The sequence below is a fragment of the Brachyistius frenatus genome, unplaced genomic scaffold, assembly GCF_029030835.1.
Source record: "Brachyistius frenatus isolate BFR_SWC_R1_liver_20210118 unplaced genomic scaffold, ASM2903083v1 Contig_134, whole genome shotgun sequence".
NCBI lineage: Eukaryota > Metazoa > Chordata > Actinopteri > Embiotocidae > Brachyistius > Brachyistius frenatus.
This window is the reverse complement of record NW_027210733.1, coordinates 427,246-453,121: the sequence shown is the minus strand read 5'-3', so window position 1 is coordinate 453,121 and position 25,876 is coordinate 427,246. Positions and strand designations below refer to the sequence as shown.

At 39.5% G+C, this 25,876-nt stretch overlaps 2 protein-coding genes across 3 annotated transcripts in view; both read right to left on the bottom strand.

Annotated features, from left to right (window-relative positions):
• The window catches only part of elfn1a (extracellular leucine-rich repeat and fibronectin type III domain containing 1a), a 73,559-nt gene extending 56,716 nt beyond the window's left edge, over positions 1-16,843 (bottom strand). Inside the window, exon 1 of the mRNA XM_069714705.1 lies at positions 16,166-16,843. The gene's annotated coding sequence lies outside the window, so the exon portion shown is untranslated. The remainder of the gene's footprint in view (positions 1-16,165) is intronic.
• Positions 1-25,876, bottom strand: part of ttyh3a (tweety family member 3a) — a 282,548-nt gene that overhangs the window by 171,507 nt on the left and 85,165 nt on the right. The gene's annotated exons all lie outside the window — the stretch shown is intronic.

Below are 25,876 nucleotides of genomic sequence, written 5' to 3'. Positions count from 1 at the left end.
CTGTAGCATAGTCCCCTAAGTGAGTCCACTTCGGCAGGCGCACACTGCATGCACGTCTTATTATAGCACTGGTCCTTGTGCAATATCTCTGAAAGATGTGGGATACGAGATTATGGAAAATATTGTGTAAATCATCATTACTGCCAGTGTTAATATACATTTTCTAATTATTAAAAGCCCAAGTGAAGTGAGTACTAAGGTAATCAGTTCTGTACCTGGGAGTGCTCGGTGTCTCCAGCCAGATTCACAAGCACTGTGTATCTTTGTAATCAGATCAGGCAAATGGGAATACTGAAAATCCTTAAACAGCAAGAATAATGAAAAGTGAAAGATCTAACAGTTTTAATTAAAAGTACAGTGGCACTGGCACGTAGCACTAGGCACAAGCATTTAGCAGTGTAAATCAGATTAGACAGAAAAGGATACATTTAGTGGAGCCTGAACCTCTAATAACAAGGTACAGAGCCCAACACCCCCTACAGCGTGCTCTTTTCCTCGTGGACATATCCGCTTCTTCTGATGGGGATTTACACACTGGTCAAAATGGATTATACTTCTTTAATCAGGCTCATATCTTCGAAGACTGTCAAAAAAAATTAATTGAAATTTCAACCTCTTTTATGCTCTGATTAATGTAATTATAATAAATCTAATTTTTGCGTTACATGCTGTATTGCAGGATTGTCAAAACTCGCATTTCCAAGGATATGTGTATTCCTGTTACTAGAATGAATTATGCAATTATAATTATGAATGATTCATTGAGAAAAGTTGAATTTATTATTGATTAATTGGAAGACCTTCATGAATAAGACTCAGCTGTAATTCTTATGCAGAATCATTATTAAACCGTTAAACTGATCATTACAGTAACGGTTCATTCGAGTTGGCCAGTTTGACATGTCTATCTAATAGATCGAAATAAATTGACAAAATCCTTGATAAGACAAAAACACCCAAAACAAGTTGATCATCATGTAATCGCTGATATTACAGTGACATAACAGATGTAGCTCTCCGAAAAGTTCCCTGGAGGAAGGGCTGCAGGCACAACACAGAGGGACTACGCCTGCGGCATATGGGGTTGAAGTCTGAGCGGGACCACCCGCAGGGCTAATAGGCACGCTGGCCCTCGGGGGAGATCCTGTCCTCGAATAAAACACACAGTATATACTGTTGTAATATTCACTGCTCGGGCTCATTCCTGCACTGCATGGAGCACTCTGAGGATGTTGAAGAGCCAGAGTGGTGTTCGTCTATTTTAATGGTGCAGGGAGTTGTATCTGCGGCCCTCACATCCGGACTGTAGAGTTGCATGCTGCCAAACTTTAGCTAAAGCCCTGTTGGCTGTAGAGAAGGTGTCTTTTACTTTTGTTCCCTTAAATATTTTCCGTGGAGTTGAGCTGATCTACAGCTTTGTGCTGTAATATTCTGCATGTCTCTATTTAGAAAGGTTTCCTTTCTTTGACACCGTCTACTTGTAGACTCTTCCCATAGTGAGACGTTCTTCTGAAGGAGGATACCTGCCCCGGTGAGGTGGCCTCTCTTTCTGCAGCAGCTCATTGGCAAGAGGTTCAACTTCCGAGCCAAGGAACAGATATGAAAATAGCACATTTCTTTAGTTGTTTTTGTGTGCTGCTTCATATTTACTGCCTGTGCCACCAAGGCCACATATTGTAATAGTTGTATTTCACTGATGAAAATTCTCCACAGCCAGTTGTTCATATTAGGAGTTGAGCACTCTGCACCTTCGTTTGAAGATTACTTCCATACGCTGGCACTGTGAGGCTCCTGGTATTCATCAGCTCTCTGAATGCTACCTTGACCGCCGGAGCGCCATGATTCTTTGGGTTTGTCCAGGTCTTTTATCTTTCATGACCATAATTGACAAGTTATAAAAGAGACCATAAGACTCCTAACAACCTTTGAATTTAAAGTTAGTTTTCAAATTGCTGCAGACGACTGAAGTCTATAAATTTGGTCACTCTCCTACAGGGTAGAATGTGAATTGCTTTTTCGAACACATACTTTCACAACGTCAACCTCCTGATTCAGTCAAACACAATGAGTAATAAATACTGAATTGCGGACTAGTTAGCCTCCACAGGAACGCAGTGATGTAGTAGGTGGAAAAAGGTTAAAAGGGGTGGTGATCTTTGTTACAGAGGAAAGTGACTTGAATCCACATATTACAAACTAAGAGTCCAAAAAGGTTTTGTTGGGATGCTTTTAGGACCTCATTATATTCAAATTATGTAGTGATGTTATTCTTTAAATTTGTTTCTACATTATTTCTCTACTATTTGCATTTCAAAATCTATTTATAAAGTCACACAGCTCTTCAGAAATCTTCTTGTACATAATTTGTAAGTTTGGACTGTTGGTATTCTTTCAATGGCGTATCTCTGTAGTCAAATTATTTAAGAGTGTCGAGTAGCTCTTATTTAATTGCTTTTTAAGTGCTTTTTGTCCCGATTAAAGTTTTTTTCATTATTTAGCATTTTTATTTACTTTTATTATGATATTTAACATTTTCCAAAATATAGGGCATTGATAGTTTCAGAGTTGAAACAAATTTTGTATCAATACTTTTTTATGATATCCTGATGTAATTTATTTCACATTTTGATGCATATTAATTTTTATGTGACTGGAATACATGACTCAGTGTTAATTTCCTGCCGTATATGTCCAGTTTTAGGCTTTCACTTGTTTTACCTTTTGGTTTGGGGCACTATTCATTGTTGTTCTGATTACTGTCGGGACACCATGAGAGACATCCTTCATTAAAAGGGGCAATTTCTTCTCAGGTGGATTTTATTGTGCAGTTATGTATCCTCGTTGCTGATTGGCTTTTTGTCCTCACCAGTCTCTGTCATTTCTGCATGCTTTAACTACCCTGACGGTGGCTGTTAGCTGAAACACACTCGTCTTTTTTGCCCACCATAAATTGAAGATTATTGATCGGTTAGTGCTGGTATTGTGTCAGTTTTGATCCTTGACACAATTGTGCACCCGTCAGTGTGGAGCTGAAAGAAGTATTGCACCCTTTACTGTGGGTTAAGCCTACAATAAATATACAGTAGGCCGTAGTATAGAGTGGATGGACTCTAATTTGAACTTTGACTGTGACATCATATCGAGAAATCACAAATACTGTTCATCATAGTCAGACCAAACACACCAGTAAAAGCAACGGAGACTGTCGTAGATGTAGCTGTTGATGTATTTATATGATCTGTTTTATCCTTAAAGTAAATGTATGATTTGTGATTTGAATGGCTTACCCTCCAAATAAAAATCATGTTAGAGTTTTTTTTCCCTTTCAGGTTTATGTGGACTTTGCCAGCAGTTTTGGCAGCCGGTTGGAAATGTGAAGCTCATTGGCCCTTTATTTTGCCTAAAGTGGTTAGACTGGATTTAAATCCAGACAGGCTGTGGAGAGCGTTCAGATTTTGATTTTTCTTTTTTAAGGCCACTTCCAGGTTTCTACCAACCATCTTCCAATCCAATCCCTAAAAATATTAAACTTATATAGAGTGTATTCCATTTTAAGCTTGTATTAAACTTAGCAATGCCTACTCTACACATTATTGATATTTCATCCACTCTTTTTTTTTTCTGTTCTTAATAATGTTGAGATTTCACTGAGAAATATATACTGTATATGGTTCAATATTAAATGAAAAAGAAAATGATAAAAAAAATGTTGAGTTAAAGCTTAAAACTGTCTCCATCCTCTCAGCTGAGCCGCTCCAACACCTGACCACTGTTTGTGCAGTCTGTCTGCTCAAACCTTTCCTAAATAACAGATCTAAAACATCTTAGAGAAGGCCAGGAATCATTTTACAGAAATATCTACGCAGTGAGAACCACTTCTATTATTTAGCTGTTGCAAATTACTCAGCACAAGATGGCTGACGACAATAATTTGTTTTCAACGGTCCATCGGATTTTATTGTCTATAACTGGCTTTTGTGACTGAGACAGAACCGTGTAGGGAGATTTTACCAGTTAGATGTAAAAGTTACACAGCTCCAATGTTGACTGAGCTCTGGGTTGAAAAGTGGAATTCTCCTTTAAGTAACTTCAATCGTGTTTGAAGTTCTCACCTTTTTGACTACAAAAAATGGACGTATTTACACTTGTTTTTAGGTTACTCTTTAAATAGAGAAAAATGTCTACAGGCGCTCGTTTTGCTGAGGATTGTAACCCACTGTGTCTCATATATCCTGACACACGATCGGAAGTTTATTTTTGTTTACTCACGATTGTTTGTCACAGTTCATTACATGAATACGGGGAACAGACCTTTGTAGAACTTCGAAGAATATGGCAATTAAAATCTTTAAAACTCATCCCTACACTCTGAAAGCACAGAGCTAGTCTGTGAGCCACAATGGCAGTAAAACATGACACAATTGTGAATATGCAGTAGCCCAATGTGTGGTAATATATCCTTGAATATTCAGTGTTTTTGCATGCAGTAAAAGGTTTTGCAGGCTCAGTCAGGATGAGTAGCCAATTCCCTCTTGGGAGACATGCACCACGTGATTCATGAACACCGACTGACATTTACCCAGTTCTTAGTAACAACCTGGGATAAAATACAGAAAATTGTATTTCATTAAGGCGCCACATGGAGAGGCACCTTGATAGTGAGGCATGGCACACATTAACTCAAGAGAGACTATGCGTGTGAAAAGGGCATGATGTATGCCCTAGAGAAAGGGCCGAGTCATACAACACACTTTTTGTCCCAGATTCTGATTGTAGAGAGGATGTGCAAAATCAAAGTCCTGCCTTGTAAGAACCTAATCTTACACTTTTCTCTTATTCCTGTTAATTTGTCCTGCATGTATTCATCAAAACTCAAGAGACCTTAAACTGTACATTTAATTCATTGTGCATAGCTTCACACGGATTCCAAGTGGTCTCACTGAAGAAGTGGGAAAGCATAATTGGCACACAGGTTTTACACATAATCTCCATATTTATTTGAGGAATAACACCTCACAGGCCTGACAATCTGGCACCCCAGATCCTGTCTCTCTCTATGCTCTGGTCTCACAGTGGGTGATCACCAGTCTGAGCTGATTCGGCCTGAAAGGCAGCGCTGTTTAATGAGCAATGGAGGGCGTGAGTGAGGAGACAACAGGTGGAGCGTCAGATTGATGCTCTGCAGCTGGGGATGGACCGCTTTTCGTGCCAGCTGTCGGCCTTGATAAGAATCATTAAAAAAGTATGTTTGCAAAAGCACTCGTGCTATGTTCAAGGCATTAGTCTGTGGTTTCCTCGGCTGCTGGGAGAAATAAGTTACATTTGCGAGATGTCGTTCATCTGGCTGTTGTTCAGAGGCATCAGCTCTCAGCGTGGCAGTTTTCCAGGTAAATATTGATATGTTTCTGATTTGCTGCTGTAAGCAGCGAGGAAGCTGCCAGGAAAGGTCTTACATCCTATCTGAATCATGATCTGTAGTATTTGGTAACAGCACTCTCGAAACTTGGCTCAGCACTGCACTGACTTCATTGCTCTCGGCACACCGAATATAGTGATTTTTTTTTTTGCAGTTGATGTGACTTGGTTCAGTTATTGCTTTGAAAGTCCACTGTTCTGCCTCTATTTGTTGCTTGATAATCAATCTTCTCTGTGAAGGACACTTCTTTTTTCTTTCTTTTTTTTTTTTTTCAACAACTGCATTGTTTAATCAGCCACGAAGATAGAAATACAAGTGACCCGCAGTAGGATTCTTTTGAAACACTGCGAGCATTAATTAATTTATCATGTTAGTTGTTTCAGGGTCCCTTATGGAAGTCATTGTGTAAAGCACTTCCACCAAGCCCTTTTGAAGACTTCATTGAGATGACTGTGTAGAAATCAGGCTCTTTGAATAATTTACATCATATTAAAAGCCTCCTGATAGTGTCAATGAACAGTAAGTCAAGTATGCAGCGATGCTCTCCAATATGAGTGTTATGGTACACTGTGGCCTGCTAATGGTGTGAATACTGGCACATTTTTACAAGTAGATGCTAGTATGTTTGCTCCAAGTTTGAAAGCAGTTTCTATGGTAACAATGTCCTATCTCCATTTTCTCACTGACAATCTGTAGATTTAGACAGTAGTACTGCTTGAAAATGAATTAACTATATTAAAGCTTGTAAGCAGTTATTGCATGGACTAATGTTGGCAACATATCGTACACTTTAATCATGACAGGATGCATGTGATCAGGTGAAAAAGGTGCTCACCAGCCAAACCTTAAAGGTTTGTCAGAAGTGTTTAAAGGCTTTTTAGTTCAGACGTAGGAATGCATTAGAGATGTTTTGGCAGTTTAAACAGTCTTTAATTCAATAGCTATATACATATATTTTGTTTTATTATTTTCTCACAAATCTGACCTTTGATCCCAGTAGTACAGCAAACAAGGTCATGTGGAGGTTGCAAAGACTACGACATATGGCTGATGAAATTATTGATGAGTCAGTCACCCTATTAATTACAACCTGCCCCTCTCAGCTGGTCTTTAAAGCAGCCCGCCTCTCATTCATTGCAGTCTGACTTCTCTGCGGTATTCTAAACGACTGCCCCCTGCTTGAGGCTCAAGTCAGCTACTCATGGCTCAGCTTGGCTCAAACCGTAGTCACAGGAGCTGTGTTGGTTCTACAATAACAGAATGGTTAAATGTCCTGAAAATACACAGTAAGTCAGTTAGTTTTGTTTTGGCGGTGTCTTTAAGAAGGCAGAGATACCGAGTTTCCATAGTGAAACAGATGCTTCAATTGTTTTGAGATAAAAAAAAAAAAATCCTTCTGTTACAACAGTCACACTCTGAGTCAAGAGGCTGGTATTGCTGGAAGTAGACATTGTCACTTGCAATCACTTGTATGGCAATTTTATTCATTATGAATGAGAATGAAATCTACGAGCCACAATCTATCTCTCACACAGTATATCTGTAGGGAAAGGATCCTTTAATTAAACAGCAGTACCTCATAATATTGAAGAAAATGTATTTCACGTGTAAATAAAAGTACTCACGAGGAAGAAAATGGATCATGTTAGTGTTTTACTGCCATAGATTATATAATTGGATTATTAATACGAATGCATTGATCTGAAGTCATCATTTTACTCTTGTGGCTAATGAAGGTGGAGCTTATTTCCTTGTACACTTGTTTAGTTTAATATATGACCATGCATAAATGTAATCTTAAATTTTCCTTATAAAATCATAATCTGAAGTGAATGAAATAAATAATAAACCCAACAAAATGTTATTTAGATGAGTAAATGTAGATTATTGCATTTCACCACTTGAAAATGATTCATTCCGTACATAAATTGTACATTTTAATGTAAAATTACAGTACGTCTGCATTTTGTGTCACTGCATTCCTGATTAAAACATTTATTTAGCATTATAAGAAGCAAGTAAGCTAACATTACCTTAAGAAAGGTAAGCAATATGTTCAACTCTTTCAATTTGCCTAATAGAAAATATGCATCTGCAGTCTATCTACAATCTTGTGAATATTACATTTTGTGGTTTCCAGTAGACGTTAAGTAATGGTTGTTGCCATAGGTGACATAAATTATCTTTTTAACATGAAGGTATTAATACCATCCAAGTAATACTAACAACATTAGTGAGTCAGAAGCTCAGTCATAGTTTATGCATCTCTATGATTGGAGGAACGCTGTCTGATGCTGACCAAGGTTACCTTGTTATCTGGATCAGCTGGATGTTTGTGGGGGTTGCCCATCACCTATCAAGCACTCACCAGCATTGAAATATGTCCCCTCTATGGCTTTTACGTAGTTGATTCAATGGGAAGCAATCGACTTCCTCAAATCATCCATCAGACATTTCTACAATGTGCCCGGCTAGTGTGTGGAGGAAGATTAAGGGATGACCTTCACACAACATCAAAGTGTAGATGAGTCCCGCACTGATCATCTGATTGCTCCTTGTCTCCTTGGCTTTCACTTCCAATGATTGTACACTTAAAGAAATGTTTGTTCAGTTGGTGAGGGGCAATTGGGTGCACAGAGGGAAAACAGCGCCTCAATCAATGTGTTGAGTTAAGAAGTAAAAACATTATCCAGCAACATCGTGAGTTGACTCTGAACGGTCCTCAAGTTTGTTTTGGTGACATGACAAGTCTAGATTAATTATATCTTTATTTTACAGCCCTGTGACGTGTTCCATTTGATATTTTTGCCTTATCAAAGTTCCTTTTCAGACTAAATAGGTTAAAACGGCATCATTTTGTGATCATGAGAGAAGGCTTTTTGGCCCCGTCCCTTAACTGCAGACTGTTTTGTGTCTTTTTTCAGTCTGGGTGTCTGATGTCTGATCCTGTGTACGAGACATAGAGGCCTGTTTGACCTGTCCATGTCCAAGTGCTGATTGGCTGCTTGTCTTAGAATATTTAAAATGGTTTATTTGTAATTTATTTATTACTTTCTGCCTTTAGAAAAGTTGAGAAATGTCTTGTTCTACTTGTGTAATACCAAACTTTTCCATTTTACAGTATAGAGTCCAGCAGTTGCATCAATGTATTTAAACAAACCGAAAACTTGGGTTATCGATGTTGTCTTGAAAGGATTGTGATTGACAGGAATCCTTTTTCCTGCATTAACAGCGTTTTAGGAGAAAAAGACTTGAAATGGCATGAATAAGTACCTGGAAGAATGTGTGACTGTTTACATGGAGAAAACAGGAGTATGACGCCCCTCCTGTCTCATCTTTGCTCAAATGTTTGGCACAAATTAATATGAAACCGCAAACAGCGTGAGATCCTCACTTAGCATGATTAGTTGCCTTCACTAGCTAAATTAGAAATCTCCAGAGTTGTTTATGTTGCATTTAGAGTTGTCTGAATGACTCTAGTTGGAGAAAATTGAGGACATCAAGAGATATACAATGAATTAACATATGAAAAAGAGAAAATGAACACCATTCAACGTGATGTGAAGATACTGGAAACTTGCGAGTTTTTATCAAACAGCAGAGAAATACTGAGGGTCCATGCATTTGAAAGATCTGCAGTGTTTCATGCTGGCAGTGTTGAAAAAGTGAAAATGAAAAAACACATTCAAAGCGCTTCATGCTTGTGGAAGCCATTGAACATGTTAATTTCCTCAAGTGCATCATTAGTGTACTACTGAAGCTGTGTACAAGCACAGACCAGAGTTACTTAACATTCATAGGGAGGAGGGCCATGTATTGATTATCACGATGCGACTTCTGGCACCTATTAACCTTAAAGAAGGTTCTCACTGCGGAATGAAAAGCGTTTTCCTTCAGTGTAGCATGTGGGAGTGGCTTTATTCACCAAGCATCTGTCATCTTCAAAGGCTGTTGGTTTAAATTTCATAATTGGTAGGAAACTGCAAACTGCCTAATCATGCTGCATTACCAATGGAGGATCTAATCAGCTGCATCTTCTAACACTATTTGTAACTGCACAGAAATCTAATATAATTATCTAAACGGAAGACGTACGGCTTGCAGCGAAACACAGGATATCAAGTCTCTGGCATAAAGTGGATTTATTTTGACAGACGGGCAGCTCACACTCTTAAATATATTTTCCTATTGGGTGGACTTTGAGTGCCTAGGACTTTGCAGACTTACTCCTTGCTTTTTATATTTCCCCAAGGAACCAATTAATGTGATCGGTGTCCTATCTTTTCACTGATAGAGTAAGAGAGAGTATGTTTCTGCACATGCAATTCCTCTTTAGGTGTCTTGGAACAGAGTGCCGGAGCTCACTTCAAGTTGTCGTCAGTCATTAAAATGATGACTTCCGGATGGAGCACTGATCATTTTTATGATTCTTGAAATGTTGTCAAGCTGTAATCCGTATTGTACTATGAAACAGCATTTCCAATAAATCCAATAAATGAAAACTACGTCATCGCGGCACATCACATCATCCAATCACACCCATCTTATTCAATTCAATTCACAAAAAGATTTCAGTATTCTATCCTTTAGTTTGGTTTGATTAAACAGGAGAAAGCAGCTCCATTCAAATTAAATTGTGCACCGGAAAAAAGCATCGATACTGCTAAAGCCATAACGACTAGAATTGAGTAACAGAATCACATTTTCATTCTTTTCTGTCATGAAGAGAAAATTACAGACCTCGTCACACCAGTATCCACAACCCACATAAGCACCTTAATGATACTTAAATATAACCTCAACAACTGTTAATACTTTATGACTGACAGATTACAGTTTGTTACTCTCTATAGTATTAGTATAGTGTCTATAGTTCCTATGTTTGACAGAGCTTTCATTTGATTTGGTCAAAACTAGAATCAAAGGTGCACATAGCAGGATTTACATTAAAATGTTGTTTTACTGTAGCAATCTATGTAACACACTTTACTTTGAGTTTCTCTACTTTGAGGTCTGCAGTTTTATGAATTAGGGTTGTAAGCAAATACAAATACACTGTTAAGATATGCACAGATAATCAGACACAAACATAGATGTTTGTATTGTTTTGTGCTGTGGGGCGAGAAGGACAAAAAAAAAAAAAAAGCAAAACAAAACCAATATAGCTTGACTTTAAAGGCTTAAGCAATTATTTGTAACCATGTCTCACACTGTATAATGACCCTTACTTTTCTGCTTTTTTTTTCTTGGCTAAGAATATATATTTATATTGTGCATAATAATGTGTTAATCTATGTGACTCCTTAAGGTGAGAAAAAGTAGTCATATAAGTTTCATGAAATAAAATAGAGGAAATGAGAAATGAGTTATTTTTGTGCCGGTGCTCTGTGTGTTTATGTACAATGTATTTGTTTGCAGTGTGTACAGCACACAATGCACAGAGGAAATATGTAGCATGCCTCAGAGCTACAGCAGTCCTGCATATATAAGACGGCTCTATGTTTACGTGTAGTCTATCTTCAAATTCTTCTAAGGTGCTAGTTTTGATGTTTTTAAGTTCCTCAGCATCTCCCTCTGCACTTTGACTACAATAGAGAGTATACTCTCTACTATAGCTGCTTTATTCTGTAAAGGGTAACGGGGGCTGGAGTTTACAACTATTTAAAATCACCAATAAACCGAACATGCATGTCAGGTATGTTCCTTATCATATGCATAACCCGATGTTACAAAAAAGCATTAACTGCTTTGCCTTGACAGAACTGTAATGCCAGCTTTAATGGGCTCTCGTGTACAGGATATTCATCAAGCCAAGCAGGTGCCTGCAGATGCACCGCCGTGGTGTTCTGCATCCCAGCATCTAATTGCTTTGCAGAGAAGATGGCAAGTAAGAGACAGAGCATGTTCAAAACGCTTCTCTGCCATTTCCTGATGCTTGTTTACTAAAAGGTTTCGTCTATCATAAGGCAGCCAGCAGGTGGCTGAGGAGACTACACAGAAAGGTTTCTGGCGTTCGCCGGCGGATTAATTTTTGTGCACTCCTAAATTAATTATGACTGATTCACACCCTCGAGTGAATCCTTACATCTCCGGGTTGATCCCCGCAATCTGTCTGCGGTACAGTAACTCATTCCAACTTGCCTGTCTGCAGCTCTCTTCTCATGTGCATACATACCCCTTAGCTGATCAGTTTTTCAGGGAATATTTTAAAATAGCCATCTAATTTTCTTTTGAACTGTAATCAGCACATAATATAATAGGACGTACAAGAAATGAAAGTACCAAGTGATAATGGTTACACCTGCCATGCTTTTTTTTCTTCCTTGAAACGCGCCTGGAATCCAAACGGCCATTGCTGCCACTTTCAATAAACTCCCCTGAGTAAATTCAAATACATTTATTTCCTGAGATGAGACCAGGCCACAGCCCCATGAATGCAATGTGCAGTTAATGACTCATGAGGTGCTGATTCAAGGTGAAGTTTGCTAATGTTTTTTGTGTGCATCCAAGGAGATATTATCTCAGCAAAGGTGCATCTTTGTTTTGCATTGGCTAAATAAAAAAGGGTCCAAAGATAGCTGCATTTGAGAGGCAGCACTTTTTGCATTCTCACCCTTATCTGCTCGCTCCAGCCTTCGTCAGACATTGGAAATCCTCAACCAATTGCCCTCCTTTCCTGAATGTTAAGTTACTGTCAATAACATTTCCTTTTAATGTCTGTTGTCCTGAGGCACAACTCTGACAGTGTCACTGATGGTCCTGTCCTTCACCATAAAGAACTCTTCAGAAGTTTTGTGTCAGCAAAAACTGAATTGGAAATGTTGATTGCAATCCTGTATGACAGAAAAGCGTCTGACACCCACCAGTCCACTAGAGGGCAGCGCGTCGGTGTCACGGTTTCGCCTCACAAGGCGTCAAAAACCGTGGTTTATGACAACAAATGTAAAAGCACATTAACTTAAGCATGCAACGTTGCTAAAAAAGAAATTCACATCATCTTCTCCTAAACACGAACCTTGGCCTCCTGCATGAAGGTCTCTGACTCAAGATTTCACTGCAAAGTCTCACAATCTCTTTCAAGTGATGTTGGTCACATGAACTCCGTCATGTGACATATCTCAGTTGACTTGTGTCTTCTTCTCACGCTGAGGCAATGTAAGGCGTCACAAAAACACGCTGCCCTCTAGTGGAGTTGCAGATGTACTACACGCTTTGCCGCCATACTTGGCTGCAAAGTTAACATTTGGTAACACCTGTGGATACTGGTGGTCGAAACAAGTGCAAACTTTTCTATAGAAGCTAACTTTTCAGACTTACAACAGAGGAGCAACGGACGTATCCGTTTACGACATACAGAATTACATTATCTTAGCCAATAAATAAGTCCAAAAATACTTGCAACTTTGCATTTCCCGTGAGCCCTTCACAATAAAGGCCTGTGTTTTAACAGTCAGATGTTATTAAGTGAAAAAGCAACAGTAAACTCTGGTGTGTCCTTAGGAGAGTGAACAGTAAACAGTGAGGCTATTATCAGTGAGATAACATTAAAACTGGATTACATGCACGCATCGTTTCTAGTGAAGTGCATTTCATGCCAATTTAAATCCAGCACATGAAAGGCTAACAGCCAGTGACAATAAAAGCTAATGCTGTATATAGAAAGGTAATTACTGAATGTAAATACATTACATGGCTAGTACTGATAAAATGCAAACCAGATATACTATCAAGAAAATCTTAAGGATTTTAAGATTGATGTAATAAGATAACATGCAGAATATTCCGTCTAGGTTCAGTGTAACTCTACTACTGTATGTGGGCTTTTTCTTCTTCAATCCATTTAGCACTTACAGTAGAGGTTGTTGTCTCCCTTTAATTTTTTTTTTTCCCTCTGTGACTAATTTCATGATCCTGCCATTCTTCACCATACAAGAGAACCAGCTCATTCCTCCTTTTATAAAACAGCTGAGTGTCACATGGGACTCTTGAGACCGAGGTGGTGCAACAGCTTTTGTAAAATGGCACACACTCCTCAGAGCACAGGAAGTTTCTGTTTGAATTCAACGATTGTGGGGAGCTGTGGAACAGAAATATGCCATGCTGTCATACCATATGTTTCACAGCTTTGTCTATAAACCCTGCCTGGTCCCTTTGATTACACTTTACACGTTGTTAACCATACAACCAGAGCATTACTGCTTGAACATTCAGTTGGCCATTGTAATTTTTCTACAAATTGACATCAGTGTGAAAAAGAACCATATTTGTGTTGCACGTGAAAAGGTTTTTGTTGTTTTTCTCTTCATTTTGTGTTCAGAAAACAGCATCTTTAGGAGGAACCACTAAAACTCAGCACACGGACATACAAACAACCATATTGTAAGTGCTAAAAGCTGACTACCAGCTGGATCAGCAATTACAGAATAGAGTAAAAGAAGATTTTATGTCCTTTTTTGGCCCCTAGTTTGCAGTAAAAAGCCTCAGAAACCACAGAGAGACAAAAATGGAAATGCTATCTGATGAGAGTTCCCAACTGGTCAAGGATTTGTTCGCTTGGAACGGTGATTTTTTTTTTTTTTCACTCCCCCCTTATACTTAAAGCTACTGCATACAATAAATATATATGTGTATTTACAGCACAAAACAAGTTGAATTGACAGCCTTTCTAAATTTTTGAGAAGCGCTCAGGCTAACTTGCAACAAAGAGTTTTAGATGCCTCAGCTAAAGTTGTCTACAGTATAGAGCTGTGGAAAACTGTAATGCGCACTGCCATATCCATTTAGAAAAGGTTGGTCACATTTCCCCCTCGGATATCTGTCTCTCTCAAATAGCAATTTATCGAACAGGGCAGTCTCGTCTTTTCTACTCCTCGTCGTCACGAGAAGCTGTAATTCTCTCTCAGTATCCTCAGCACGATCTCTCTCTCTCTCTCTCTCTCTCTCTCTCTCTCTCTCTCTCTCGCTCTTTCTCTCTCCTCCACAAAGAACCAAGCTATGGCAACTTGCATACAAAATAGCTGACTCAATCATCCAGCTGCATAATCAAGATAAGGGAGACGGGGACAGGAAAAGGGAGATGTGAAGGCTAATGCGAAAGACAGCTTTAGCAACAGCAGCAAAACTAAGATGTTTTGAAACAGTCATAACTCTTGAGATCAAAAGTTTGAAGAAGTAAGATAGTGATTCCCACTGATGGTAAAGGCTAAGCCGAGGCTGATCTTTATGAAATGACTGGAGTGAGGGCGTACATTAACAATTAATATAAAGCCTGCATTTTCAGTGGCACAAGACAGATTGTTTAAGCTCTATATCTTAAATGCTTTTCTGACTTTAAATGTCAGAAGGGCCGCAACACATAATTTTACCAAAGCAGGAATGATACAGCATTCCTACACCTACGTGTACAGTGCATCTAAGAGGAGAGACACAGAACTGTTCCCACAGGCTTGTAATTTCTTTGGCTTTTGTGTGACCACGGGTCTAGGTTATATTAAACTTGGCATTGTTTCAACATTTTTGAACCCCTACGCTGGAGGCTACAGATGCCCCCCACCCACAACCACCACCACCACCTCCTCCTCTTCCTCTGACAGAGAATTCAGGGACTCTGTCTCTCTGTGCCAAAGACTTTAGAGTTGGCTGAACATCTCCAGAAATCAGGACTTAAAATGAAAATAGAAATCAGTCCGTACAAAGCCTCGTGCAATTCAGACAAACCAACACATCTAGCAGGCAGTATATAGAGTGCATTTCCCAGACAGATGGCGCAGACGCAGCAAAATCCTCAGCTAATCTGAGCGAGACTGCACAGGGCTACTCTAAGTACAAGACTGTGTACTGACAACATAACACTGTTCGGACCACTCATCATTTAATATTTTCAAGTCGACTAAATTGTACCGTTTGTCAGGTCTTCTAAATTACATGTGCAGATTTGTGCGACTGTCATTTTGTGACCATAGTTTAGACTGGGTAGGCCTAGTGATGTAGCCAGGAAGCTTTTTAATTAATTCATTTTTTTTTTAAATTATAATAAGATAAAGTAACAACTGACATTCTCAATAGCATTGAGTTCTCATCCATAAATGAAATGCTATCAGTTTCTTTTTGTGAATCTCTGGAATAAAGTTCAGCTTTTACCGGTTAAGTAAAGCGGTGCTGGAGCTGTCCGTGGTGCTGAAGCGACATCTCGAGCGGACGGTATTATTGGAGGTTTACAGTTGCAAAGTGCCCACTATACTTTGACCGGGGCTGTATCAGATGGAGTGCTTGCAGAGCAAATGCAAATCTACGCTGTCTCAAAAACGCAACACTAATTAGATAAATGAAGAAATGAATAAAACAAAAGGGAAGAGGAACAAAGACGAGAAGAAACTTAATGCTGCTGGCATTATGTGCAACATGAATCGCAGTCAAGGCGATAAAGTGTCCTCACGTCCCGTTCTCAGTATACACGCCAGCGTCCAGAGATCTCTTTGAAACAAAACGCAAAATTAACCAGCTCCAGCACGCAGGTGCACGAGTTGAGCTGTGCATTTTGAAAGGTGGATATGCACTTAATAATCGGAGTTATTTGTTCTGCACAGTATTTGTACAACAGCCGAACCACTAATCTTGAAATCATAAGAATTTAAACTTAAAGATCAAACGCTACCCACATGTGAATGCAAAAGACATAAAGCACAGTATATAGTCTGTAAAGTCTGCGATGATAAAAGTGTAAAATCCGACAACACTGTAACAGCTTACCTGCTTAACGATCGCGAAGCAAGAGCCTCTTCCCGATACGAAGCTGGCAGCTTTACTGTATCTCACCACGAAGACAAGACATTTTCAAAGAGACAGCAGATATTTCTGGTAGATAGTACAAAATTAAAAATTAAAAAAAAAAAGAAAAAAAAAGAATCCCAGTTTTCGGTTTTCGGTTTGAAGATGCACAGAGCAGCGGCTGCCTGCGTCAAGGGAGAGTCTCAAAGATCCATTTAGCGGTGAGTGATTTAATTCAGGGCTGAGCTCCTCTCATTGCTCGCCTTTATGTATGCTGAAGAGACCTGGAGCCCTGCTTTGGGTTTTTTGTTTTTTTTCTATTTCACCGGGAGCTGACACCAGCGTTTAACCACAATCAAAGGAGGCGTGTAGGTAGGTAGGTATTACTGTATCTGTTGGGGAAACTGCGGGGAATAACTGCGAGAGGAGCGCGTGTTGATCCTCCAGTCTAGCCGAGGCAAAGTTTAAATCTCATAATAAGATTGTGTCACCGCGAGGCTATAAATGGTGGCCGGTTCACAACGCGGATGTCGGGGAGGGAAACGGCAACTCTTGCGTGCTGAGATGAAAAACGCGCCGTTGCCCCGGTCTTGTAAGAACTGAACAGTTTCAAGTAAATGAAGACGGTCGGAGGGAAAAGTGTCAGTTACGTCACTCGAGCTTAAGGGGTTGGACAGCCTATCTGAGCAAACTTTTCCTCCGTTCTCCTCCGAGTAGGTATGGGCTGCACCACTGCGCTCGAAATGGTTTAGAATTGCTCAATTTCACAGTCCGGTTGGGGGTATGTTTAATTTGGTATTGCATGAAAGGAGGTAATTTTCTTCCTCATATAAATGTCCACTAGTCCAATCAGCAGCCCCTTAATAATGAAAAGATATGCTTAAGATGACCATTTAAAACTATTTGGTGACTATAGCTACTTTAGAAAATATTTGTTTTTCTACAGGGAGAATGATTAGGTAAGAGAATATGGAGGATTTGTAATAATAATATTCACCTGAACTTATTGTTTTATTGAGATAGGCCTTGAAATTCATCTTATTACAGGCTTATGTCATGGCAGTATACACACAGTAACGCAGATAGAAACCATTACGGAGTCCCATTAGACAAGTGAAAAATGCCCCATTGGGATGGCAGAGGTCTGTAAATTTCAGGGTTGAACTGAGGAGGAGGAGGGAGGAAAGGGAGGAGTCCTAGGATCTATTAAAGTGGCCCATACTTCACTGAAGAGGTCAAGCCTTGGCCCTGTGATAGTAAATCAATACATATCATTGATAAATTATTGAATACAAGAACCTGCAGACTACAAATTCCCAACCATTTGTAAATACACCCACACAGTTTGAAACAGGATGGCATCTTTAGAAAAAAGAGATGATGGGATTAATTGCAGGTTTATATATATATATATATCCACATGCTCTATGCTTTCCCTTCTGGTTTACACATAACTAAATCCAAATTATGAAAAGGGTGATACACAGATGGGATTACGACATGATGGAACCTGTTATAGCAAGGATGCCTGAACCCCTGTTTGAGTAGAGTCACAGCAAAAATAACTGAAAATAGAGAAAAGATTGCTTTTCCCTGCTTGATAAGGTAGCTGTGGCACAAAAAAAAAAATGTCTGTGCCTCAAGGGTTAAACCAAGACTGTCCGTCCCTGTGTAAATGCAGTCCCAGATTTAATTTATGGAGAGTGCAGCCTGATGTCCTCTGTAATGACGTAGTCTGGGGGATGACCCGAGCAAGTCGGGAAGCGACAGCCAGGATGCAGATGCTCTTCTCTGAGAGGGAGCAAGTGGTTGTGTGAGGACTTGGCACAGATGCTGCAATTCCTTGTCTCATTGCAGCAGTCACGTTGGAGCTGTGAAGTGTGGAGATGGACTGCCCGGCCCAGGAAGTCACAGCACTGCAGCTGCAACTCTGGGAATGACAGACACACTGTATCATGCTCCCTTATATGTTCACAACCCTGAGGAAAGCCGGATACGTGACCCCATACAGACAGTGTTGCCTTTTAGCTCGGTGCTGCCACTGCACACCAACCCAAATTCAAAAAGTAAAGGTTTAAAGATATCAGGACCCACAGCTGACAGAATAAAGAGAAGGTCACAGCCAAAGGTCTAATTCTTCTTTTTGAGGAGGCAAAGAATTCTGACAAATGCCAATGTTTCTGCTTCAGCTTTGAAGATGAACTATTGCTAAACATTTCTTATGATTTTTTTAGGAAGAGAAGGCTCATAGGTAAAAAAAAAAAAAAAAATGATATGAAGTCATTATAATTAAATGTTGTTTTAATTCAGATTCAAACACTCTTCCCCTTTCAGGTTGCAGCAGATGGGATGGTCTTGATGGGCTGTCAATAATAAACATTCCCAGCTGAATTTACCTTGAGGGCATGATTGCTTGTATGAGCTTTGATTCCCAACGGATAAAACTGTTATTGTTTCTCACGCACTAATGATTTATAATGTACATTGGAGATTAAACATGTATAAGGGAATGTATTTCTCAAGATAAATCCAAATAACAACATGTCAACATGCTATTGGCTTTATTGACACAAAGGCTTCTAGAGTTGTCATGCTCAATGTAGCAGATGCACTTTGCAGCATTTATTTTATCCATGTGGCTGAAAAGGCATTTTGAGTTAGACTGACGCTTCAAGGGGATTTAGGTTGACATTATGTTCAGTGTAATTTTTCCCTTTAAAACAAGGGAGCACAGCAGTGAATGTGTCTGTATAATCGTCTATACGTTCCATAAGATACATTTTATAATCCCCCGCCTAGTAAATATTAAAATAAAAAAGATACTGTAATGCCAAAATTTTACTGACAGTAATTCTGCTTTCAATATCAGGCAGTTTGACGTGTTTTACTTTGTAGAGGGCTGGAAATTCTTTGTGTATCTAGGGTTAACTGTTACAACTGAAATGATTAGACAATCTGGGTGGAGAAGAAAGGTGGACTGCATTTTTCAATCCTTCATTGACTGGCAAAGCCAATTTGGTGCTGGGGCAAGTGACAGGGCCAGCAATAATTCAGGGGAGGAGACAGTGACTGCTGGTTGATATAATGGAATATCTGCTGTCAGTGAAGTGCAGGAGATCTATCTTACTGGCTAAGCAGTGGGATGGACATCACCCATGATAATGTTATACGGGAGAAATAGGAAGCTGCACTCTGGCTTTTAACAGACCTACTTACAGACCTTGTTATTGTCCTCCACGCAACAGCAAACAGATGTTGGGTTACACCTTAGAAAGTCATCAATATGAAGTGGATGCACATGACATGGCACTAACGTCTCTCGGCTGTTGTTGACATTTTCTCTGTCATCACCCCTGTTTACAACTAACAAATGCAGAAATAAATACAAGGCAAAGACAGAAGAACTTTGATAATATGATAAACATTGTAAGAAAACATCGGTTTCTAGTAAATCACCAAATACTGGCCCAGTGACAATAATTGTAATGGTGTACCATTACAATCATTTGTTGATAAGCCATATAAAAAAAACAGGTTTATGCATGCATTCATATCCTTTACTTCTGTAGCAATACCATGCTCTACTTACTTACCTGTTACTCATATAAAAGTACGTAAGAATTATCAGGAAAATGGACTTAAATGATAAAAAAAAAAAAATATATAAAAAAAAGGCGTCACACAAAGAAATGACCCATGTGACAGTATGAAGTCCAAATAAAGACAGTGTATTTAGTTCTTGTAGTAGAGGGGGACGTAATTTGTTTGACTAAAAATAGGGCTGCAACTGGATTAAATTTGAGGTCATTTTCTTGATGAATTCATCCATTGTTTGGTTTTTAAAATGTATTAAAATAGTGAGAAAATGCAGAGCTTTTAAATGTCAGATGTTCAACCAGCAGTCCAAATGATTCCGTTTATTGTAATTCAATCACAACCTAAATCCTGGTGAATGTAATGTCAGTATAAAAAGAAAAATATTTCCTTTTGATATTATATGACAGTGAGGTAGAAGTATCACTTGTCATGGAATGTTCAAGTTTAGTACACATACTTCAGATTTAGTGCATTACTGTGTAAATCTACTTAGTTACATTCCACCACTGAACATTAACACAGCTGTATACAATCCCAGAAAAAGATTTGAAAGCCTCTGCCTCGGCTCTTTAGTGGCTTCATCTAAAATTGTCTTGAGTGGACAATAACAAGCAGCAACAGAAGAACGAATCAGAGCAATGAAAGGAAGAAGAAATATGCATGCAGCCACCAGTTCAACCTGTGCTGCACTAACCAAAGAATTGTAATGAGCAAACTAACTCTAAAGAATCATTTGCATAGCCACCTTGTAGAGCATTGAGTGGGACTAGGTTACGACACGGATCCCAAGCCATGAGCCATTGTGGGAGGGCCATTTGCATTAATTTTAATATTTAGTCAGCACGGATAAGATGAGATCATAATTAATCTCTTCTAACCATGCCAGATTTCAAAAAGTTTTTCACTGCTGATCTGAAAATGGAAATGTTTAACTGAGAGAGAAAGGCTTGTTTTCTTCTCATCCTGCTCCACAGATTTGGGTTCAGCTGGGTAGACACTCCTTTTGTTCAGCTGAAATATCAATCACCTGTCGACTAAGACAAGGAGAGCATTTTAAGATTGTATCCCCTTATCAGTGGCTCTGCACGGGTAGTGAAATGTTGCTTAAGCCAATGTATTACCCTCTGTGAAGTTTATTGTCTCTCTGCTTTGCCTGTGTCTACACTCATCATCCAGCAGTCAAGGTGTCAAACATGGCTCATAATGTCCCCCATAGCTAGGGGGGGGGGGAGAATTAGAGTGAGGGTCATGCTTGCTCTGTAAATTAGTGAAAATGATGTCCCCTCATGGCGCCCTTCCTGCTGTATGTTTCCTGTGAAGATAGTTGACAGCTTGGGTACTGGTAGAAACAGACAGCGCACAGTGGAGAGCAGAGCGTGGGCAAACTCAGCCAACACTCAGCGAGGAGGGCTGAGGCCCCATGGTGGCTCCCTCAGCATGACCGGTGGGATAAACACACCACCTACACTAAAAGCCTTACAAAAGAGACACGGCTATTCCAACAGCTGTGACATGCAGCCTGTAGCCCGTGACTCTGGAATGAACAAGGTTTATTTATGGTGTAGATGGAAGAAAGGCTGAAAATACCTGATGGTGGTACTTTCAGCGCTCGCAACTGAGATACTCCGGTTTAGGTTTAGGCTTGGTTGCTCGCTCGCTCCCTGACCAAGGGAATGGAGCTCTACATCTGTAAATAGTGTCCAGCTCATATACACGTATGGGGAATGCACAGTGTTGTTTTGAAAGGGGATGCAAAACATATATAATTGAATATGGCAAAGTGCCTGTGCGCCTACTGCGGCCATTTTTTTTTTTTAACCACTACTCCTGCATCCGTTAGCTTGAAGGCAAAAGGAGAAATACTTAAATCTTACACATCGTACCGAAGAGAATTGCAGAGCATACATGATTCAGAGCCTGGCTCAGCTTTGTAGGCTTGTATGCTTAATTTATCCACCATCAGTGAGTACAATGACTTGACTTGGATTTGACATTCTGTGACTGATTGATTTAACTTGAATGTCACGATGATTTGACAAAGGGAAGGGCTTGCTTTGCATATTTTTCTCCGTCAAGTTGATGACAGGAACTTTGGTACTGTTGGCTTCATCAAGAGCTAAACATTTTATCAGATTCCTGCCCGATACTTACAATATTCTGTACATGCAAAAACAGCAACACAGGATGCACATAAACTTTTCAATACATCTGTATTTGAATTTGAATTATTATTTGAATTCTTAAAATTTGAAACTCTGAATGCAGCACAATCCCTTCTTGTGCCTTTTACTGTATTACCAAGCTTGGCTGCATGCCTGTGAAACCATGAGATCCTCTGACTCAAAGCCATCATTTATACAGTCAGAAATCCTCTCACCTGTCTGCACACACACTGGCAGCCACTTCATGCCCCAGAGGGGTAAAAATAACTCGTTAATTATTCATCTTGTGGAACCGATGCCTTCTTTCATCATATAATATATCTTTAGAAACATCTCAACTAGTCAGTACCGGCATACAGTATACCAACAAGAGATGTAGCAGAAGGGAAAACCTCCCAGTTGTGAAGGATGTGCTGCCCATGCAGGTTCTTTATAATCTCTTTCACGATTATTATCTGAACTAATATAAAGACAAGCCTGCTAATATTAGCTGATACTTTATGTCAGACCCATAGCTTCCAGGAAATTGCTTCCCTTGTAAAGAAAAAAGTCCTGCTCACACCGTCACACTAACTTGAAAGTGTTTAAAATACATTCATAACACACAAAGAATATTCCCAGACTAACTGCATGCCACATTCATCAATACTGCAGCCATCAACTAGTATTCATGTTGGCTAAAATTTGGTTTGGTAATTGTAAAATAAGTTTGTACATTGGCCAATACTCGATCAGTCTGTTTGTCCGTCCGTCTGTCCATCCATCCATCCAAATATATTGTACCTGCAATGCAGTCTTCATTGAACCAGATTTTGTAAAGAACTGATTGTTTCTTGGAACATTTTTGAAAATTTGCTTTATGCTGGTTTTTTGTTATTTAAAATGTTAAGATGTTTTTTAAAAGGCCGAGAGTTAGAGTAGGATAACACTCTTATCTCATTCTGACAAACAACTTGATGTCATAGTATTAACGGAATTATTTAACATGTGGAAAATATGTTTGTTGACTTTCTTGAGTTGAGAAGTTTGATACCCCTCTTATTTCTGCATGCTGAATTTGAAGCTACACCCAGCAGCCAATTACAGGGGAGGACGGACAGCCTTTGTCCAAATGGTAACAAACTCTACCTACCAGGACTGCAGAGGCTCACTAATTAACATGTGATTGCTTGTTTGTTTAATCCATACAATAACCAACATAACAATATACTTTTCTAGTCTAATATATACAGACATGCGAGTACCGTATACAGAATAAATAATATTTCCCAAAATGGTGAACTATTCCTTTAACCCCCATTCATTTTGTTGATTAATGAGCTAAAGTACGATAGACAAACAAAACAGTTCTGGCAATAATATATGCATCCATGCTGATGAAACATTCCTCATCCTACACAGTATTGTTTTTTCATTCACAACATCTGACTCATGATATAGAAAGTAAACAGACCGATGGTGGGTCAGAGGCCAGGGAAGTGGACTCAGGCACACATGTGCAGTATACCCACAACGCTCTCGCAGTGGTTCCAAACAGAGTCTTGGTACACCGTAGCCGCTGTTTGTGTGTGTGTGTGTCTGTCTGCAGGCGGTAAGGAATGAGGCGCCCACCAGTCTGCATCTGTCTGAATGCAGCCAGGGAGCCTGTGCCTTCCAGTGCCCTATCCATAAGAGAGCAGAGCCCAGCAGGCAGCCCACACAGATGCTGTGCATACTGACAAAAGGACATCCGCCTACACGGCGTTGTCTAAATGATTCCCCAGCTCACGTAACGGTGAAAAAAAGCCGAGCAGATTGTGAAGTCTATGATCAGTGGAGGTTGGAAAGTGTTTAGAGAAATACTTGCCACAGTTCCTCTAAAACTTTTCATTACTGAACTGCCGAGTTGCTGGAATAAAAAGAGGAAGGTTAAAGGTTATAGGCTAGTCTGTGATTTTTGACAGATGGTGCAGAGACAGGGATTGTTTTGATAAACTCGGGTTAAAAGCGCTGCGTTCTTTTGAACACTGCTGCCTCTGTGAAGGTGAGAATAGGCCAAGTGAAGTGCACTCACGCGCAGCAAGCACATGTTCACCTTTTATTACAGGTGGTGTTATTGAAGCTATAAAGCAATAAAAGCATGACACACACTCACACACACAGGCATGCGTGAATATACACACAAGCGGACTCATACATCCCCGTTAAGTTGACAGTCATGTACGACTTCAGTCTCAGCAAAAAAATGTCATCAAAGTTTGGAGGCACCGGAAAATCCCTCATAAGCTTATTAGCTTGACATGTTAATTTCTGCTCATTAACACAGGCATTTATTCATGAACTCATATTAGGTTGTACATTATTTGTAATAACTTTGTTCCTTTTAGGAATTACCCGGATTACTAGTTGGCAATATCAATGGTGGGATGCTGTTAATAATCTCACCACAGAACATTTCTCATTATTAATATTCAAACTAATTTCATGACCATCAGCATCCTCAAGAGAAGTAAGTGTGCTTTTGATTGAATGTGTATAAAGTTATATAAAAAAAAAATGGAGTGAGCAACGCAGCAGCAAGCTAAACTCATCTGCATTCAGCTTTTACTGCTCGGATGTGTGAGTCTCATGCTGGCCAAGTCATCCAAATATTGTAGATATTGAAAACAACCATTGGCTGCTTCCACAGGGGCTGCCAAGTTTTTGCACGAAAGGGTTTTTGGAGAAATTGGTTTTCAATATTTTGTGTGCAGCCCTTAAAAAAAAAAAAAAAACATTTTCCCTTAATATGAAGAAATCAGATGGCTTCAAGCCTGTGATGCTGCTTAATTAAAATATAATACAGAATCCAAGAAACGTGTTTTACAACTCAAATATATATTGTGCAGCAAAATGACTGTAGTGAACTTTTGCTGCACCCAAACGCCAACTAGGCTTTTTTTTCTTTTTTTTCTGTCCTGAACAAACATGATACGGCTGCTTACAATGAAACACAATTATGAATGAAGTGAAGCCATGCATGAGCTTTGTGCAGCACAAAGTGCAAATTGTCATCTGGGCTCTCTGGCCCTAGTCAGCACAAGGATATACAAATATTGAGATGGCACAGAAAGCCCTGCAGGGCTTTTAGATAGTTCCACTTACTGATCTGTGACATTAGCATGAAGGATGTTTCAGTCAAAAAGAACAGGGAGTTGATGCTAAAGAGAACCGAGGTTCTGTCAGAAATATCTGAGTCCAGTGCTCGGGGATTAAACAGACCTGCTTCCCTCATTAGTTCATGCAGCTACCTTGTTGAATCTATAAATGGCCAGCTTGTAATATTTCTTCTACGTCTCTGTCTGTAGCCACGAACTGACACAGAGAATTGTGTATGTGTGTGTTTGACGATACAGTGGCTCCACTGTGCTAATATTTTGTTGACAGTATCATTAAATATTGATTGCTCCTCAGGTCCCATCTGTTTAACTTTGGACTTCTTTATGAGGCTGCCTGACAGCTTCTGCCACAAACACAGTGCTGGTGGTGTCACTCAGACACTGCAGCAGTTGGCCACATACTCCTGCATTGCTCCTAAAAGTTTAAATACGGCCCCAAAAAGCGCTCTCAGGCCTTTTACCTCACATGAAATTTTAAATGTTTTCTTCACTTTTTTTTTGCAAATCACATCATTTGTTGGCAGCAGAATAGGAGTAACACCTGATTTGTGCCATTTGAAACATCTGTGTATCTCCGATAATGCTGACGCAGCGGTACATCTGAGCTTTGTTTTGATTAGAATTGTGACTAGCGGAGATAATCACGCCTCACTTTCTGAAGGAGCTGCTCTCAGAAGAAAACTTTTGGATGAAGTGACTTCATCCCTAGGGGGCCCCTCAGAGGAAACTGTAAAGAAGCCAAAGGGAAATCACAGAGCCTCCTCCGCTTGCAAAAGCAACGTTTTAATAATTAGAGT